This window comes from Anser brachyrhynchus (genome assembly GCF_964034855.1).
Source record: "Anser brachyrhynchus genome assembly, chromosome: 14".
NCBI lineage: Eukaryota > Metazoa > Chordata > Aves > Anseriformes > Anatidae > Anser > Anser brachyrhynchus.
The window spans coordinates 1,137,957-1,155,580 of record NC_137709.1 but is presented as its reverse complement, the minus strand read 5'-3'; the positions used below and the strand labels follow the sequence as shown (position 1 = coordinate 1,155,580).

At 45.5% G+C, this 17,624-nt stretch overlaps 3 long non-coding RNA genes across 3 annotated transcripts in view; 1 reads left to right on the top strand and 2 right to left on the bottom strand.

The window, feature by feature from the left end:
* Positions 1-302: 302 nt before the first annotated feature.
* LOC308177697 lies at positions 303-14,428 on the bottom strand. The gene is made up of 3 exons (XR_013939349.1): positions 14,308-14,428; positions 13,687-13,826; positions 303-6,842 (listed from the first exon to the last, which is right to left on the bottom strand). It is a non-coding gene; the product is annotated as an uncharacterized lncRNA (long non-coding RNA).
* Positions 14,429-15,105: 677 nt separating this feature from the next.
* Positions 15,106-16,684, top strand: LOC308177700. Its single transcript, XR_013939353.1, has 3 exons — positions 15,106-15,244; positions 15,450-15,597; positions 16,547-16,684. It is a non-coding gene; the product is annotated as an uncharacterized lncRNA (long non-coding RNA).
* Positions 15,671-17,624, bottom strand: part of LOC308177695 — a 58,957-nt gene continuing 57,003 nt past the window's right edge. Inside the window, exon 8 of the long non-coding RNA XR_013939344.1 lies at positions 15,671-17,413. This is a non-coding gene — a long non-coding RNA (uncharacterized lncRNA). The remainder of the gene's footprint in view (positions 17,414-17,624) is intronic.

Sequence of the window (17,624 nt, the reverse complement as noted above, 5' to 3'; positions counted from 1 at the left end):
GTCTGCAGCCAGGTGGCTGAAGCACTTCAGTGCCTTGCTTCGGTGGATTTGGCCAGAAATACTGCATAAAAGACTTGAATTAGAAATGGAGAGCTGTTTCCTCATCCCGAACTTAGGTTCTTCTCTGCATAGACCCCCATGTGTAACCTATGTAGTTAACCAAACGGAGAAAACCGGGGTCTGAACGTAGCTGGGTAACCACAGAACTCAGTGGAGCCCAAGCTTTTTTGAAAATCTGATCTTGTAAGTACCAGGCCTATTTTGCACCGGTCCTCCTGCTCCCCATGGCAATACAGGGACGGCAATAACTTACTGGACATTGCCTGTCACTGAAAAAAAGGTGAGAAGGTAGCAATGCTTCCTGTGCAAAACTAACTGCTCAGGTGTTCTGCAGACCTCCAGGACTGCGAGGTTGCTCGTAGGTGGGAAGGGAGCTCTGCTGCGCGCACGGGACCTTGGCTCAATGTCCACGAGGGTCACAGAAAGAGCTATGCTGGATTTGGTGAACTTACAGAGGACTTGATTTAGATGTTTTTAAAGTTACATGGTTATAACCTTTACGCACTCCTCCCTCATTTCTTGGCCTGGCCAAGGTCAATGGATTTCATTTTCTGAAAAGTATCCTCGCCTGGAAAAGCTGCCGTGAAATACAACCCAGGGTGGTTTTATTTGGCAAAAGCTCATCAGGCAAGCTTTCTACATCCTAAAGCCAAAATCAGTTGTGTGGTTTGCATAAATATTCTATTTTAATTCCAACCTGCAAAGTCACAGGGATTTGGAAAGTAACTCAAGCTTTGGCCCATCCCTATCAGGAAATATTAACTGGTGCGGCATTGCAGGTTTCACTGGATATTTTCTTAGGCTTGCAAAGCCATCACTGAGCAGGGCTACCTTGTGCCGCCCAACGGCCACCTTCTGGCCAGCCGCATATCCACCGCAGACAGAACCCTTATCCACGGCATCGCAATCTCCTTTAAACAGATCACGTCCAAAGTTTCCCAGCTCCACGCATACACCGAGCCCACCTCATCTCGCGTCAGACGTTGGCCTCCCACCAGGGATGGGTTCAGCCCTCGGAGCTGGCAGCCGTCCGTGACCACCAGCTTCCCCTCCACCGACGAGGCGCTGCTAATGAGCAGCTCTGTGCCAGCCGGGCAGCGCTCCCGGGGAGCTGCCGGGCTGCTGGACAGCTCAGTGCCCTGCGTCTGCCACAGGCAGCGGGCGGGTGACGGCAGGACACCGACAAAAGGGCGACGGAGGCTTTGTGAGCGTTTGTCCCTGCTCTCAGGGGAAACCCATTTGGATTCTGAACAGCAACACCCAAAAGGAGCCCACATAAACATCTGAAAGGAATGATAAATATGTTTAAAATCAGGTGCACAAGGCTTCTTCTGATTTGGGGTTATTTGATTATTCTGAATACTCAAAGTGCCTGTGCATATGCATTTTAAGTGTGAAAAGCAGTTTTTTAAGATTGCTGTGTCTCTGCTGTCCGTCACTGCAGCAAGAGAGACAGGGAGCAATCTGAACATTTTGCAGTGTCTTTTGGATGCAGCGTAACGCACCTTAACGCACAATACTAAAATGCCGATTCCGATCATTAAAATCTGTGTATATATCTGGTCACTGAGTATGGAGAAGCATATGTAAAGGATGACTAATATTATTTCTTTTTTTATTATTTATTTTAATTAGAAAATGAGCAAATTGCAAATTTCATAAAGGTTTTAAAGGTCAAAGACACCATCAGCATTCTGCATCAGTTTTGCTGTTAGTCAGTTCACTCGTGTATTTAATAAAACAGCCCTCAAGACAACATTTCAAGGCAGTGCATGCTCTTCGCCCGCACAATGAGTCATTTTCTGAATGCTCAGCTCTTCCTTTAAGTTCAGTTGAATAATATTTGCTTAAAACTCTTTCTAGCTCTTATTTGTGGAAATAAAAGGCTTGGCTCAGCCTTGATGTGCAAGGTGGCTGCAGCTCTGCTCCTTTCAGTATAATTGCTAGATTTTGGCATCAGCGGAGAAATGGCAACTCAGAGTAGCTGCGAGCTATACAACAAAATTAAGCAACAGGAAAGAGAAGGAAAAATATTTAAATATTTAGGGAGGTGGAGCCACATCCTCAAGAGGCTTAGACCTTGACGTGTGATATAAATTACAAAGTGTGCTCAACTATTTGCACATTCAGTTGAAATTTAGTGAAAAATTCCCTTAGAAAGAGGGGAGGGAACATTTGGTAACACTGAACCATTTAAATTCAACCTAAAAAAAATTTTTTGGAAAACATACAAAACAAGAAAAGAAGAAATCGTCCAGTCCCTTCTCTTGCTCCAAGTCAGGATCAATTATAGCTAAATCATTCCTGATAATATCTGCCAAACTTATTCTTAAAGACTTCCCATGATGGAGTTTCCTTAAGCTCTCCTGGCAGCCTATAGCAGTGCCTCACTATTTTAATCATTAGCTAGGTTTTCCTGATGTCTAGCCTAAATTGCCCTCACTGAAATGGGATGTTTCATCAGATTTGCTTTCTCGAATAGAGAGCTTGATTATATTAAAAGGGGCCTGCATAAAATATATAATTTGTAAGAAACTGTTCCATTAGAAAAAAAACGTACAGATGCTCACTGCAAAGAGCAAAGGAGTGACATGACTGTTGCCAATGCTCACGCAAGATATGAGAGAGTCCAGAGAGGCAAACTGCTGTTTAGAGCACAATTAGCACATGAGAGAAATAGATTTCACATTCCGGAATATCCTGTAGCTTATTAGGTTACTGTTTGGGCAGATGAGTTTATAACCTGGCTCGAGGAAAGGGGTCTGGGAAAGGAGAGCAAAGGAATTTTGAGATAGCTCTCCAACTCAGCGAGAGCAAAGTCAGCAAGGTCAGCCCTGTATCCGGAGGCAGAGGTTTTGCCCCTGAGCTCCCCCCTTTCTCCAGACGAACTCCTCCTGCTCTCACCCCTGCCCCTCACTGCCTCCCGGAGCCGCAGCACCCCAAGCTACAGGGCACATTTCCCCTGCCTGGCTGTGAGGGCCTGTCAACTGGCTTTTGGGGGTACAATTTTAGGAACATTGCCCTTTCCGTCCCTTGTGTGGGGTATAAAACATCCAAACTGAAAAGGGAATAGTGCCTTGGGCTGGCCTTCACTAGCACACAGGGTCTCAAGAGCCGCTGGACATTTCCTGTGCGAGTTCAGGACACAGAACGACGACACAGCAACGGCATCCAGCAGTGACTGCGGGCAGCCCTTTTCGGCATTTCCACCAGCACTTTGGTGGAACCCCACCTGCAGCTCCCCAAAACAGCCTTGTCATGGTATTCGCCAGCAAAGAGCTCCAGTAGAGAGGAGATGATGCCGACCACAAACCTCTCTGTGCCACAGCTAATTTTAGAGGATGACAGGGGGATGTGCATGGAACCAAGAACGCTGATAGACACAGCACAGGTATAATGAGGATAGCCTCTGGATTAAAAAAAAATATAAAATCAACCCAATGACAAAAAAAAACACAACTCAAAACTGAACATGGGAATCAAACGATGCTTGATATCTGCTTGGGAGAACGGGCACGGCTCCAGGCTGGGGGCTGTGAGGCCGAGACGGCACCGCCGAACCCCGCAACCGTTCCCCCAGATCTCCGCCTAACCCGGCAGGGCTGCGTGGAGAGCGTTTCGCTGCTATCATTTCTCTCTGATCTGCTGGTCTCAGTCCTAAAATGAGTCTACATTAGCATGACAGGGTGCAAGCAAGTGCACACAGATGGTGCAGCGTGCAATGGGCTGTGCAAAGTACTGTAAAATAGAAATCAATTTCCTTACAGTCAGTGGAAGTGAGCCAGGGTATAACTACAGCAAATGAGATCAGAATTGGGACCACATGATTTATTTACTAACTACAACAATTAGGCACTGCAGAGAGAGTTGAAGGTTTTTTTTTAATATATATATATATAGTGATCTAGTCCAAATCTTCAAACAGTTGAAGTAAAACAGACAAATACTATTTAAATCAAGGATTTAAACAAATGATAAAATGTAATGATTTAAGTATTATTTAGTGCTTCTCAGACTATCTCCCTATTGTTTAGTGCCTTGCTGGAGACAGTTGCTCTCACGCGCTCAGACACAGAACAGAATCTGCGCTGGTACTTTCAAAGCAGTCTAGGAGAAGAAAATTGCAAGAACGTTTTCAGGTTAATGAGCAGAAATTACAAGATTCAAGACGAACATGACACTAATCGCTAAATCAACGCGATTCAGAGCACAACTTCACCCTGCAAGTCTCTTCCTCGCATTGTGACAGAGCGCAAGACTAGCAACAAGAGGAACGTTTGTCACATAAATTACATTTTTTTTAAAAAAACAGTGTGGACTTCATCAAACCGTGCAATAATTATTGTTACCAGTCCCAACGATAAACACTTGGGGCAAATTGCGAGGGCTTCAGGGCCAGCTCGGGAAACATCTTGCCTTGTTTCTAACGAACGCCGCATGCCTCTGCGCTTTTGTTTACGCCAGACTATTTGCTGCGGAGCCAGAAAGCTTCGCGCAGGAAGAGGCCTAAAGGACAACGAGCACCCGTAGCAGAGGCTCCTTGCTCCCGGGTTAGCGGGGTTTCTCGGCCCCGCTGCAGTCGGAGGGGTGCGGTGGGGCCCCCCCAGCTGCTGAGGCTCCGCTCCGGGGCCGTGGGTGCCCCCGCCACGGCCCGGCCCGGCCCGGCCCCCCCCGAGCGGCCTCCGAGCGCTCCGCGGCGCCGCCTGCCGGGCCCGGGCACCCCCTGCCGGGCCCGGGCACCCCCTGCCGGGCCCGGGCACCCCCTGCCGGGCTTCCAAAGCGGGAGCGGCATTGGGGGGATCCAAAGGGGCGGCAGAGCCCTGCCCAGTCCAGGCCTAACCCCAGAAGAGGCAGATTAAGTACTCCTTGTCCTCAGGATGCAATAAACTGTACTCAGCCATCTTCCATCCGGGCAGGTTTCGCTCTGCGATGCCCCCACAGCTCCCCTCCCGTCTGTTTGAGCCCCCAGACACTGCCAAGGGCTGCTTGGCTTCTGTCTCTTCCCAGGGGAAGGGGAACCAGGAGCAGCCCAGCCCTCCCCGGCAGCACCCACAGCGCCCAGTGCTCTCCTCAGGGTGCGGGAGGTGGAGGTGTCCCGTGGGACTCGTGGTGCACCACAGCAGCACCTTTGTTTGCCCCAAAGCAGTCACAGTTAGAACAACAAAAACGCTCCTACACAGGGTTTTGCTCCTACAGGCATGGTTTTGTGGCAGGTCCCCTTGGAGCTCCATCTGGGTGCCCCCTCCCACATCCCTCTGTGCACCAGGGCACGCTCCCTCCAGCATTCCCCCAGTCAGAAAATCTCCCCCAAAGAAAGTGGGAGCAAGTGTGTACACGTGGTGAAACGGATTTCTTCTTGAGGGAAGAGCTGAAAGCAAAAGTGAGCCCTGTGTCATCCTCCAGCGGAAGGTCAGAGCTTCCAAGTCCAGAAAAGGGAGTAACAGGCAGTCTTTGAACTGAAGGCCACTTTCTGCCACATTCAAACACGAGGCAGCTGGCAAAGGCACTGAAGCTCATCTCACCGTTACAGGGGTTAGAGACAAAAAGCCAAACCCAGCCAACACGGCGTGGCCCACAGCAGCCCAGCCGTTACGGAGTTGGGTTACCGCTCCTTAAAGCCTGAACGCAGCAGTTAGAGCAAATAGGAAATTGTTCTAGGGGACAGGACCATAGCATAATATTTTCTAGCTGCTAAGCAGACAGCTGACACTTCCAAGTACTCTATATATTTTGAAAACATTACTGAATAAGAGGTATTTTCCATGAATATTTTTTGCATCCTTCCCTCTAACCAGCAAACATATTTCTCGGGTCCTTTTACTACTAGAGAGGGTCTAGTACTGGAGAAAAGTCAGTACTTGCAAATGCAAATATTAACACAAGCAGTTTGGCTTATATTTCTTCTTTTGGCAACACAACATGAGTTTTTTTCACCTACAAGCATAGCTGTTACAGTCTGAACAGCAAGTATTAAATATCAGTGGAAAAATGCTCAGAATGAATCCAGCAAAATAAAAAGGGGAAAAATGAATATCCCAGTATTACAGGAGAAGGAAATTAAAGTAAATTGGTAAAATTAGAACAGCAGAGCTTGAGTTTCATAGGTTAGAGAACAGAAGACACTTTCCAAATTGTTAAATTTCTATGGGTCCAGCACTGTAGGTTGGTGCAGCTGAATTCTTTCTCCCATTGGGTACATTCTGGTCTTCTTCAATACAAGGTGCATGTTTTTTAGTCTGTTTAGTCTCTTCTTAGTCTTATTCAAATGTGTTTTTGAAGCCAAGCGTGTCTACTTATGTACAAAGCCTTTTGCTACTATTATTTTCAGTTTCTAATTACATAGAACCCATAAAAAAAAATCTTCCAAGGATAAGCTGAAAGATTATTCTCTTTTGGAGATGCATTCTGATTATCTGCTCTTCTCAGAAATCAATCAGTTTCCAGCTGGTGCATTAGGAAGCTTAGTTCCTTAAGTGGCAAGAAATTGTCAGTCAGGCAGGAGGGCTCATCAGGGCGAGCACACGGGCGCTCCTCTGCCAACCTCTGCCACCTCCAAGAGCCGCGGCTGGCCCCAGAGGCACCTTCCCCATCCCGCAGACACGCTGTGCATCAGCCTGGGCTGAGAGCAGGAACCTGGCACACACAGTTTGCCCAAGAACCAGCTTTATAAACAGAGTTTCCTTTGTTCCTAACTGCACGGGGCTTAACGTCCAACACGGCGCAGCGTGGAGCAAGGAGATCTCGCTGCTCAGCACAGCCCGGCTGGCTCCTGGCTACCTTTCCTAGAAGGAAATTGGCCTAGTGGCAAGTCACACGTTTTCTAAAGCAACACATAAAATCTGTTTTACCTCATTTGCTTTTGCCAGCTCCAGCTTCCAGCTATTGGTGGGTCTTACGCTTTCATTCCTGAAAAGCCTATTAAAGCGTGTGCCAGACCTTGCATTATTTTTCTTGTTCATTCCTGATGTTGCCTCTAGATTTCTAAACATTGTTTTAAATTTGAGGACCTCGGAAGCCTGAGAGGCCCCGGTGCAACCCAAAGGCCTCCCCGCACTGCGCTCAGCCACCAGGATCTGCCTCAGCACCACCCCGGGGAGCCTGGAGCACAGGCACCTCGCTACGCTTGATAGGCAAAGCCATGCTCATCACCTCCCCGGCTTACAGTTCAAACTTTCTGAGAAAAACCTTAGCACACAAAATCCCACGACAAAGTGCTGGTTTGGGTGACCTGACCCAAATGCACCAATGGGGAAATCCCAAGGGGCTCAGGTCCCAACTGAGGAACCAGGCGCCTGTGCCAAGTGGATTTAGAGGGGAGCCCCCGTGCTAGAGAGCAGCCTCTGGGGGAGGCTGTCTGGGCACAGAGAGGACGGATGGACAGACACCGCTTTCATTTCGTGCCATTCGACCCCATGTTATCTCAGGCTCTGCAGATACAAAGAAACCCAAGTCAGAAGCAAAGCAGAGCTGCGTCCCCAGCCCTGGCCTCCTATGCCCCTTTCTGATAGAGATGATGTTGACAGTACCATTTGTTTTCTTAAATTCTATTTGGTTTTGACATTTGCAGTCATATTACTTTTCGCTGCAGGTTTGGTGCATGGATTACGAAGCAGCTCGCATGCAAGAAGGCGACACCCCCAGCTCCGCATGGATGCAGGCAGGCACCAGGAGCAGCGCCCCGCCTGCTCTGCCTCTCCGGGGAACAGGCGAGAAGTCATTGCTGGCTTTTTGTTGTTGTTTTTGTCCTTATTCTGCTCAGTCGCCAACTAAGAGTCACTATTTCTTCAGCTCTATTTAAAGACTTTGCTTGAAGTTTCACAATTCCCACCCTCCTTGCCTGCCTCAGTCTCCCAGGTGCGCTGAAGAGCTGCACCCAGAGCATCACCTGCTGGCATCTACCCTGCACATAGCCCTGTTACCTTCTCTCTCTTCATTTTAACCTCACTTTCACCTCCCTTTTCAGGACCCAGCCAGAACAGAAATTCTCTCACCTTTCAAACGGTAGCACAACCTCATGCAATAGCAGCAAGGTCTCATGGGCCACCACAAGGAGAACACTGATGTCAGCTCACCGAGCGGCCACTTGTCCAAAATATGCCTAAAATCTTGCCCCTCACTTGAAATAAATATTGTGCTTTGTTTTTAATATAATTTAACTTAATTTGGAAGAGAGAAAACCTGGGAAGGAATACATTCATAAAGCCCTAAGCCAACAACTAAACATTTTTTATTTTTTTTTTCCTCCCTTCTTCCTGCATATCTATTTATGATCAAATAAAGAACCTGGAGTTTTAAGATGTAATTTGCAGAGTTAGGTTCATGGTCATATAGAAGAAACATGCTTTTCTATTGATTTGCCACTGTTACTCATCTTTTTTACTGTTATCAACAAGACAGGAATAGAATGAACAGACAGCTAAACAATAAGGAAAAGTTCTGCAGCTGCTTAAAGCCAATAACATAACTGTATTATTGACGAGGTTATCAAAATGTCAGCTGTGCCAGCTCAGCTGGCATTCTTCTCTGCCTTTTTATTAAAATCTCATTACAAAGTAAAACAGGCAAGCTGGACAAGCAGAGAGTTTAGCATTCTGTTCATTTTCTAAAATAATTGTTTAGAATGTGGTTTTAAAAATTGGTTTTCTATCTGCATCTTTACATAAATAAAATACATACAAATTAATGGCTTCATTGGTCATCCTCCCCCCGTCCTTCCTCCCTTTGCAAGGGAGGCTTCTCTTCTGCCTTAGAGGCAGAGATACACATGCTGTCTCTCTCCCCCATGGTCTTAACAGAATCAGCAGGCTTGTGAAAGAATATTTGATTTCTGGGCTAAGTTTAAAACGTGTATTGCTGCTCTATACAGACTCTCAAGATAAACACAGGCAAGATGCAAGATTGATGCACACATTGCTCCTGTCCACTCCAGAGGTTTCTGGCATAGATACGAAGCCCTGCGTCATTCTGCATCTCTGGCAGACTTTTTTTTTTTTTTTTAGCAATGCCTTGTCTCACAACATGAAAGACCAGCTCTTCCGACAGCTGCTTTTGCTTCTCAGCCAAAAAAGATGAGTGAAGCCAAGTTCACCAGCTTTATCTAAAGAAAACCAACTTTAACGGCTCTTCTGCTGTTCTACTAACCCTACTTAAATGAGTAAAAAAAAAAAAAAGAATCAGCTGAGTATAAAACGAAGACAGCAGTGACAACAAAAACACATTACACCTCTGCTGCCTACTGTGAAAGTCCTAAAATTTGCAGTTCCCAGCACAGGTTTGTCTGCTGTGATCTGTGGCTCCAAATGTGGCATCGCCTTGACAACATTTTTTATACTTTGATTAAGGAGCAACTGATGCAATATTTCAGGAGACGGGGAAAAAAGGTTTGATACTGAGAAAAACATTCTGGCTGTTCTGTATTGTCCTTGAGGACTTCACTGTGTGCCGTCACTAACTGCTTAGCAACAGATTGATAGTGGCTTGCAAATCAATCTTTTCAGAGCAGAAAGCGCAGTATACAATGCTGCGTGTTCCAATTCAAGAGATGCTATTGGGAAGCTATATAAGCATCAATTATGGTTTTTTAGATGTAGTTAATTATAGAAGGGAGAACTCTGATCACAAATCAGCCTTCCTTACTCCCCCTTCTGCCTTTTAAAAATCACAAGAAAATTACTATAGATTAGCAAATTAGAAATTGCAAAAATGTAATTATCCAAAATTAAGATGAGTTGGCAAGCACTGTTTCTGAGTGGATTTGTGCCAGAGAAATGAAGGAAAATAAAACCGGCATCCTTTAAAAAGTTTTAAGTTTAATTTTAGTTATTTTGCTGGGCCTTTTTTTGTTGTTGTTTATATATAAACTTTTTGTTGTTGTTGTTTTTTAAGAATTCTATTTGCAAGAGTTCCCCAGGAGCTCCCAAAATTGTACACAGACATCAAAACAAACAAGAAGTGGACAATTAAAGTAATATGGAAAGGAGAGAAACTACAGAGAACAAAGCTGTGAAAATGACACGTGCCCACTGGGAGTTTTCCAACAGGAAGGAGCAGCGCACGCATCGTGACATTTGGTTTACAAAAAGATGAAGATTTGAAGCACACAAGAAAATCACGCCCCCCCCGATTGCAGGGGCCTCGGCCCATGGAGCGACGGATGGGAACATCCCGTCGGCACAACAGGCTTTCCCCCGACCGCTGCTACCGCTACCCAAGTTGGGATCCAGACGGATGCCGAGACTGCAGGCAGGAGGAGAGCTATTTGTACATTCAGGCGCAGATGTCTCTGAGCAATTCCTTGATCTACACCAAAACTTATCTCAAAGTGTTAATAAAGTCACACAAGAGGAGCACGTAAGCGACGTGAATCTGTATACCCAAATCTACCTGATGAGCTCCTTTGTACCATTTCAGTATTTAGGCAGATCAATATTCTGGGTGCTGTACACTGGCTCCTTTAACGAAACGTCTCTGTTTTTCAGCTGCGAACCCACTAGAAGCATAGAGAGAAAGCATCCTGCTTCCTTCCTCAAGGAAACCACAGCATCACCCAAACCAAACCAGCAAACAGCAGCTCAGAGACATACTTCTGCCTTTGGTTGTGTGCTTCTGAGAGTAACGTGCAAGTGTGATAAAAGTGTTTAAAAATAAATAAATAACGCAAATGAAGGGAAGCCGGGGCATGGCTGGTGCTCACGGGGTGGATGCATCACTGCAGTGATCTCTGTTGCCCACCGGTGCCTACAGATCTGCATACTGGGAAGCCAGAGAGGGAATTCAATGCCCTGAGCACATTTCCAGAACTCTCTAAATGATGAGCGTTGACCTCCTGAGAACAGGATAACAGGAATAACCAGCCAAAAGATTGCAATTTGAAATAAAGAAAAAAAAAAGCCAAATCCCCACTGAATTCCACATCCAGCTAAGCCCCTGAAGCTTTTGAGAGTCTTGGAAAATCCGACAAAAGTCGGACCCACGGTGCGCAAAGTCTCTTTAAGGAGCTGCTGCGCAGGAGCAATGCAGCTCTTCACACGGCTTCCAGAATGAGCTTTTGCCACCAGTGGACCCCAGAGTACTGACTTACACGTGTCTTTTCAGGGAAAGCATTACACCTTCAGTATGTGATCTCTCTATAAATAATGCATTTGTCGTTTAGCACATAATAGTCCTCTCCCTACATTGCTTCAGTGACTTTGTTAGAAGTCTGGCACACAATTCAAAATCTGAAGGAGGGCTAGTTCATCTGCTACTCTACCAATGAGAACAGCTTTATAAAATAAACATCACTCAGAAAAGAAGTCTATATTTATTTTGCAATGGTAGAACGAGTATCTAAATGCTATTATCATTGCTGCAATCAAGGCAGGCATGCTAGGAGCAGAGGGAGCTTCATGGTGGTACTGATGAAAATTTTCCCAAGCAAGATCAGCCTGAGCCAAATCTTGCCTTACAAATCTATGCTCCACCTCCATAAACCTCTCAGCAATTTAAAATAAAAGCGGCTGTGTTTGTGTGTAGTAAAACGAACCGTCAGTCTCTGAACTGAGCGCTTGCCTAAATTTATTGCAGTTGCAAAATTCATCTGAAAATCAGGCCAGCTAGTAAGATTTCTCTCTGGTCTTGCTTGTGGTTGAGTGAAAATGGTGGAAGTGGCATTGAGACACTTTGGATTCTTCAGGTACTGGCTAAGACTTCAATGTGTGAACTTACAGATACATCCCATGACCTTTAATTCCTGAGTATTTTATTGATTGATCCTAATTCTGGCTAATTAATAGTTTGTTTGAAATATATTAAGAAATCACAGTGCATTACCATAAAGGAATCTCATTTGTGTTCATGCATTCAAAGGGAATCTCATTTCTCTGTTGGAGTTTTTCCTGGTTCAACACCTTGAAATCGAGATTAAAAGCTTCCCTTTCCTGGCTTCATCTTACCAAGCACGATTTCATATCTCTGTAGCCTTCCACAATCCCTCAACCATATTCCTTTAAATTCTGTGCTAATTGAATTTAAAATTAGTCCTCAGTGGGGATTAAGTAGAAGCCAAGTAATTTAATGGTCAGACAATTAACCGCTCCGTATTAACTAGATCATCTGAACAACAAATGTTTTTTACTAGAGCAGGCAGACTGTCATACTGGGCATGTTTTTTCTTTTCTGAAGAAGCAGCGAGAATCACAGTTCAGTGCTATCAGTGAAAAGTGCCAGTTTCATGGTTGGGGAACGATTAAATGTTGAGGTTTTTATTATTTTTATTTCTTTACCCCTGACAGAAGCAGCTTTGTGGGCTCCCTCAGCTGGATTTTCTCTTAGTAACTTCTTGCTCGATTTTAATGTCCAATAACTGCATCTGTGCCCTTTTTGAAGTATGTTCCTAGCAGCCTGGGTAAAACATTACGCCTTCTGTAGCAGGCAAATGTTTGGTCATATCACAGCATTAATTCACATCAGCTTTTGAAACTGAGTTTCCATCTACGCTGAACATTTTGGAGCCATGGAAATGTCAGCATTTTTAAGAACAGAAGACATCCCACATGGATGCAAATATAACTCCATAGCAGCACCTCACACGGGTATGTAAAACCACTTCTAAAACATAAAATAAATTCTCCTGGAGAGGCTATTACTAATAGCTGCTTCTACAACAGAGGCTCACTTACATCTCCAAGGGTCCGTAACTTTTCGTACCCTTCATTAATATAGCTACACCAGTGGAAACGTAGGATGGTCTTCATCTTTGGAAAACATCTCCACAAGAACAGAAGAATTTCTCTAACCTTTTCCCAAAATGGTTCCCCAATTTAGGCAGCACTTAACTGTATTATCTTGTAGAGAAATACCCTCTTATGCTTGTATTTAGGTATGTTATAACAAAATATTATTTCCTAGACTGTTACAGCTCTGTATTTGCAGTGCACGAGACGGCACCGCGATCAGTGGCCTGCTACCCACACCGCTCAGGTAGGCCCGGCCTGGCCACGTGTGTCGTGATGGCTGTGTTGTGTTCGACCAACAGTAAGCCTTCGCTTTCCAGCTGGTCCCAAGCATTTTTTTTTTTTGGTATTATTATCTTTCGTTATTAGCTTTGTTTACTTGAAGCAATAAAGTTACGACTTACGTGGAAGAGCCTGCGGGGTGAAGGTCTTACAGCTTATAGTTACCTGAAGCACATTACACAGCCTTCTCCCCACCTGCTCCTACAGAAACATCACATTCCCTTCCTCTACTCCTAGAGCATCAAAAACGCCTTCAGAAATTCCTTTCCAAAGTAAAGATGCAACAATAAGGTGAGAAAAAAAACAAATACAAATCAACTGACAAACCTTCAGTACCATCTTCTGTGATAGAATAGACTTGACCACCATTGTAATTATTTGGTTGAGAAACGTATAGAAAAGGTTAACAAAATAAATACTGAGCACTTTCATGAAATGTGTAGGTACTTTAAGAGCCATTCACTGCATTTGGGCTTAAAAGCTCGGAGGGGTTTAAAACAAATCACAGGTGACAATGGGGTGAGGGCTGGTAGCCTCCGGGTGGGGGGGTACCATGGGGCAGGGAGCTACAGAGGCTTTTCGTAACCTAAAATAGGAAGCCCCCCTTTACAAATCACAAACATTTTCCTACCTGTGGTGCTAGACCAGGATGAAGGACGGTGCGGTGACTGGTGCAGGCTGACGGCATTCCTGCCCGCAAAGGAAGAGCAACGTAAGCCCCAGGCCCTTCTCAGCCCGCAGCCACAGTGTCTGCATTTGTAATCCACCACCCTACAGAAGGAACAAAACACATTTCAATTGCTAAGGCAGATCAGGCATTTAACTGCAATCACTCTTTAATTAGCTCAACATCTTGGTTCATAATTAAGTAGCATGTTAAGGAATGGACTGTAAGCTCCTAATTGCCTTTGATGATGTGAGGGGAAATCATTGAAGCACAACTGCAACAAGCTTTCTCTTTAAAGTATGTGTGTGTATATATATATATATTTGATAACATGACTCTCTCAGATGCAGAACATGGTTTTTCTACACACATTTCTTTTCTAAAAGAAATCCTCAGCACCAGCTCTTGAAGATTTCTTATTTGACCAGTCTCCTTTCATCTCAGGAAAGGCAATTCTCCTTTCTCTAAATTTAATAAGGACATCACTTAAACACTGCCAGGAGCTAGCAAGTCCCTGTAAGTCACTCCTGGCAGACTCCTGCACGGCAGCAGAAGGCTTGGTCCTCCTGCCCAGGGAGCCCTTACCGTCAGCCCCAGACCTCCACATGCCACAGCACCAGCTTTCAGGAAACAGGACCACCACCATCTACCCAGAGACACCCCCTAGCTGCCCCCCACCTGCCCTTCAGCCTGAACCCACCTCGGGACCACCCCCCTAAACCCACCCCCCCGCTCCCAGCTGCGCCCATGATGGCTGGGGTTGCCCGGCTCCAGCTGCACGATTCCCTCCTCCAGGTCCAGCCCTGGTTTTGCTCAAATAGGTTTCTGTATTGCAGATTGTTTAGAACAGGTTACCCTCACAGATTCTTGGAAATACAGCTTTTATTTTCCCTTTCTCCAAAGAAAATCCTGCCCTGATGCAGCAGTGTGGTGCTTCTTACCCGAGTGCCTTCCTGAGCCTGAACCAAAAACATCTTCACACTGCTAAAGTCAGCACTTTCAAAAACAAACATCCAGCGTGGTTTCTCTATTTATTCTCTTTCCCCTTTCTCAGATTTATAACCTGCCACATGTAATACTCTTAAAATTTTAAATTAAGTACCTCCATCAAACACTCTATACAAAGCATAAAAGCATTTCTTAGATGCCTCACAGGTCTGCAGCTAATTGGGAAGAGACAGTGTTGTTAGAAATCTCCCTGGTGTTTTGCCTACGAATAAACACCATCAAACACAAGCCCAAAATATTATTTCTCTATGGAACGTGTATAAAAGAGGAGGATCTTAAATTTAGTAATGGGAAGTCTGCGCTGACTTCATATTGCAAGAGTAATACAATTACCAGAATTCGCTGGCGAAAACCCAGCGGCAGCTTCAGGCAGCGCCGGGCGAGACGGAGCGGGATCGCCAGGAGCGCTGCTGGCAGGGGCTGCGCCTGCACAACCCGGGGGGCTCCCAGCAGGTGCAATAACGGCGGGAAGGGGTATGTGCCCTGCTAAGGCTGCTGGGGTTTTAGGAAAAAGGTAAGCAGTGGATTATTATTCTGTAAATACTTCACAGGTCTTTTTTTTTTTTTTTTTTTTTTTGTGATAGGGCCATCACATCCTCTGCTCCCCAGTCCTCTTTCTTCCAGCTCCTGATGGTAGGAGCTTTGCTCCTCACGATTTTTATTCTGCTGGCAGCAAGTGCCATTTATAACTCAGACAGACTGTTTCCATTTTTACACAGACCAAATTCCATTGGCTTCTGCAGAGAAATCCCTGAACTACTTGGGCAAGAGGAAAACTCAGCATCTCCAGCTAGATATATGTCAACTTACGTAACCTGCACATTTGACCATGGTTTTCCTTCTCTTTTATCCTGTGTGTTTGAGGAGGTGAGTTAAACTCTTGGAATTTACTGAGATATTTATTCGTTCTTTCCAACGTGGTGTCATTTTTCATGGTGTAAAATGCACATCCGAAGAAAAAGAAAAGGCAAATGGAATGAGTTTAGTGTGAATGTAGGAGGTGATAAATGGGTATATAATCAATTTTGCAGAAGGCAGAAAACTGATCTAATGTAATGCTACATACAGAACCATCTAATGCAGCTTCCTCTTTTAAACCACACAAAATCATTCCATCTATCATTCTGCCTCATGCACCCCTCAGCCCCGTACTGCGGTGGGATGAGGAGCATCCAGAGCCAGAGGAAGCAAAAGTCACCTTCTGGGTCTAGAACTGTGGCACAGAATTCATTCAGATCTGGCCTAAATTTGTAACTTCCTCCAGCACTTCTGCTGCAGAGATTGCCAAAATCCCAGAGCATCGGCACTGTAGTTAACATTTGTTACATCTGCACTTCATTTTCACTGAATCCTGCATGGGGGACTCTCTAATTCCTAAAATTTCCTTTGAAGCCATAGCCTCACAATTTATACAAGCATCAGGAGAAAAAAAGATTCACTCACCTGAGCCCTACTAAGGTTTAGCGTTACATGCTAAAGCTTGGAACCACACTTAACTGGTGCGTTCCCACCACATTTGGGGTCTGCTCTAAGTGAGCATTTTGGTCCAGGCTCTTCTGATGGCCATGCACTGACACAGGGTGAGGCTGCAGCATGCTTGGTGTGCTCGCCGGGAGGGCTGAGGCAGCTCCTCCTAACAGCAAGGAAGGAAGAAATTAGGGAGAATGAACCTCAGGGCTTTCCATATACCTCCAGAATTGTTTAACATCTTTAAAAGGCTGAGCGCAATGAGCTTGGAAATGTGATGTCTGGCGAAAATCTAACGAGAATGAGTTACCCATGGAACCAGATTTCATGAATGCATTTTTTATTCCAGGACTTTGGAGCTCCCTGTTCAAGGATCTACAGGTTAATTGACTCTTGTAAAAAGGTTATATTTATGTTTCAGTGTTTATGTGTTAAGAAATAACAATTTTAAATCAAGTTATTTGTTGGTGTAGCTGCTGGTCCAGACAAAATGGCACAGTCATTTGCTGCAAACGACATCTGCACGGAACTGGAAAAGAGTGAAAGAAAAGAAAAAACACAAACTTTGCAGGTCTTATTTTTAACTCGGAGTCAGCAAGAAGTCCCAGTGCTGACTGCTGTGGGCGGTGGCTTTACATTTCAACACACGTTCAGGACGGAGCAGATCTACTGTCCCCGTGGGGGCTCGGGAAGGGCCGCCAGCAGCCCCCTGCCCCAGCGCCCACCTCCGTGGCCGCTGCAGCCGCCCTGGCCGCGCCGTAGGCCGAGCTCCTGGTGGCCACCGTGTCCCTGTGGCAGCGGGAGAGGCGCCCAGCCACCGGAGAGCCCCCGGGGAACCGGGGCCTGGCGGCTGCGTGCAGCCAGCGGCAGGCACGGACGGAGCAGGCCGGGCCTTCGGGGATTTTCAGTTCTGGGGTTTTGTTTTCACGTCCGGCCTGGCTTTGGTCTCGATCTAAGCTTTCCAACTGGAAGGAAGGCTTTGAATTCCGGTGTTGCCTGATGTGGTTTTAATAAGCTCAGTCCCTCCTCATCTGCTGCATGGCAGGAACAGCTCAGAGCCAGCCCCGCGAGCTGGGCGTGTGCAAACTTTTAAATAAAACTTAGGCCTCTCTTCCCAGAGCATTTCTGTCTTATAAAGAACAGCAATGGAAGTGCAGCTCTCCGCAGTTCTTACGGGTCCATGGTAGCAGCTTTCATGACCGGAATGACTACGAGTCTTGGTTGGAAATAAGGTGGTAGTGCATGAAAAATAAGTGAAAATATTTTATTTAAGATGCAGTTTTAGGCGAAGTCATTTACTTCTGCACAGTATTAATTTTTGAATCTTTCTGCTACTGCTCTCCTTCCACTTCCCTCTAGACAACAGCTATTTAAAGCTTCAGTATATGGTTAAAATCCATATGCAGAATTTTAAATAAGTATTATTG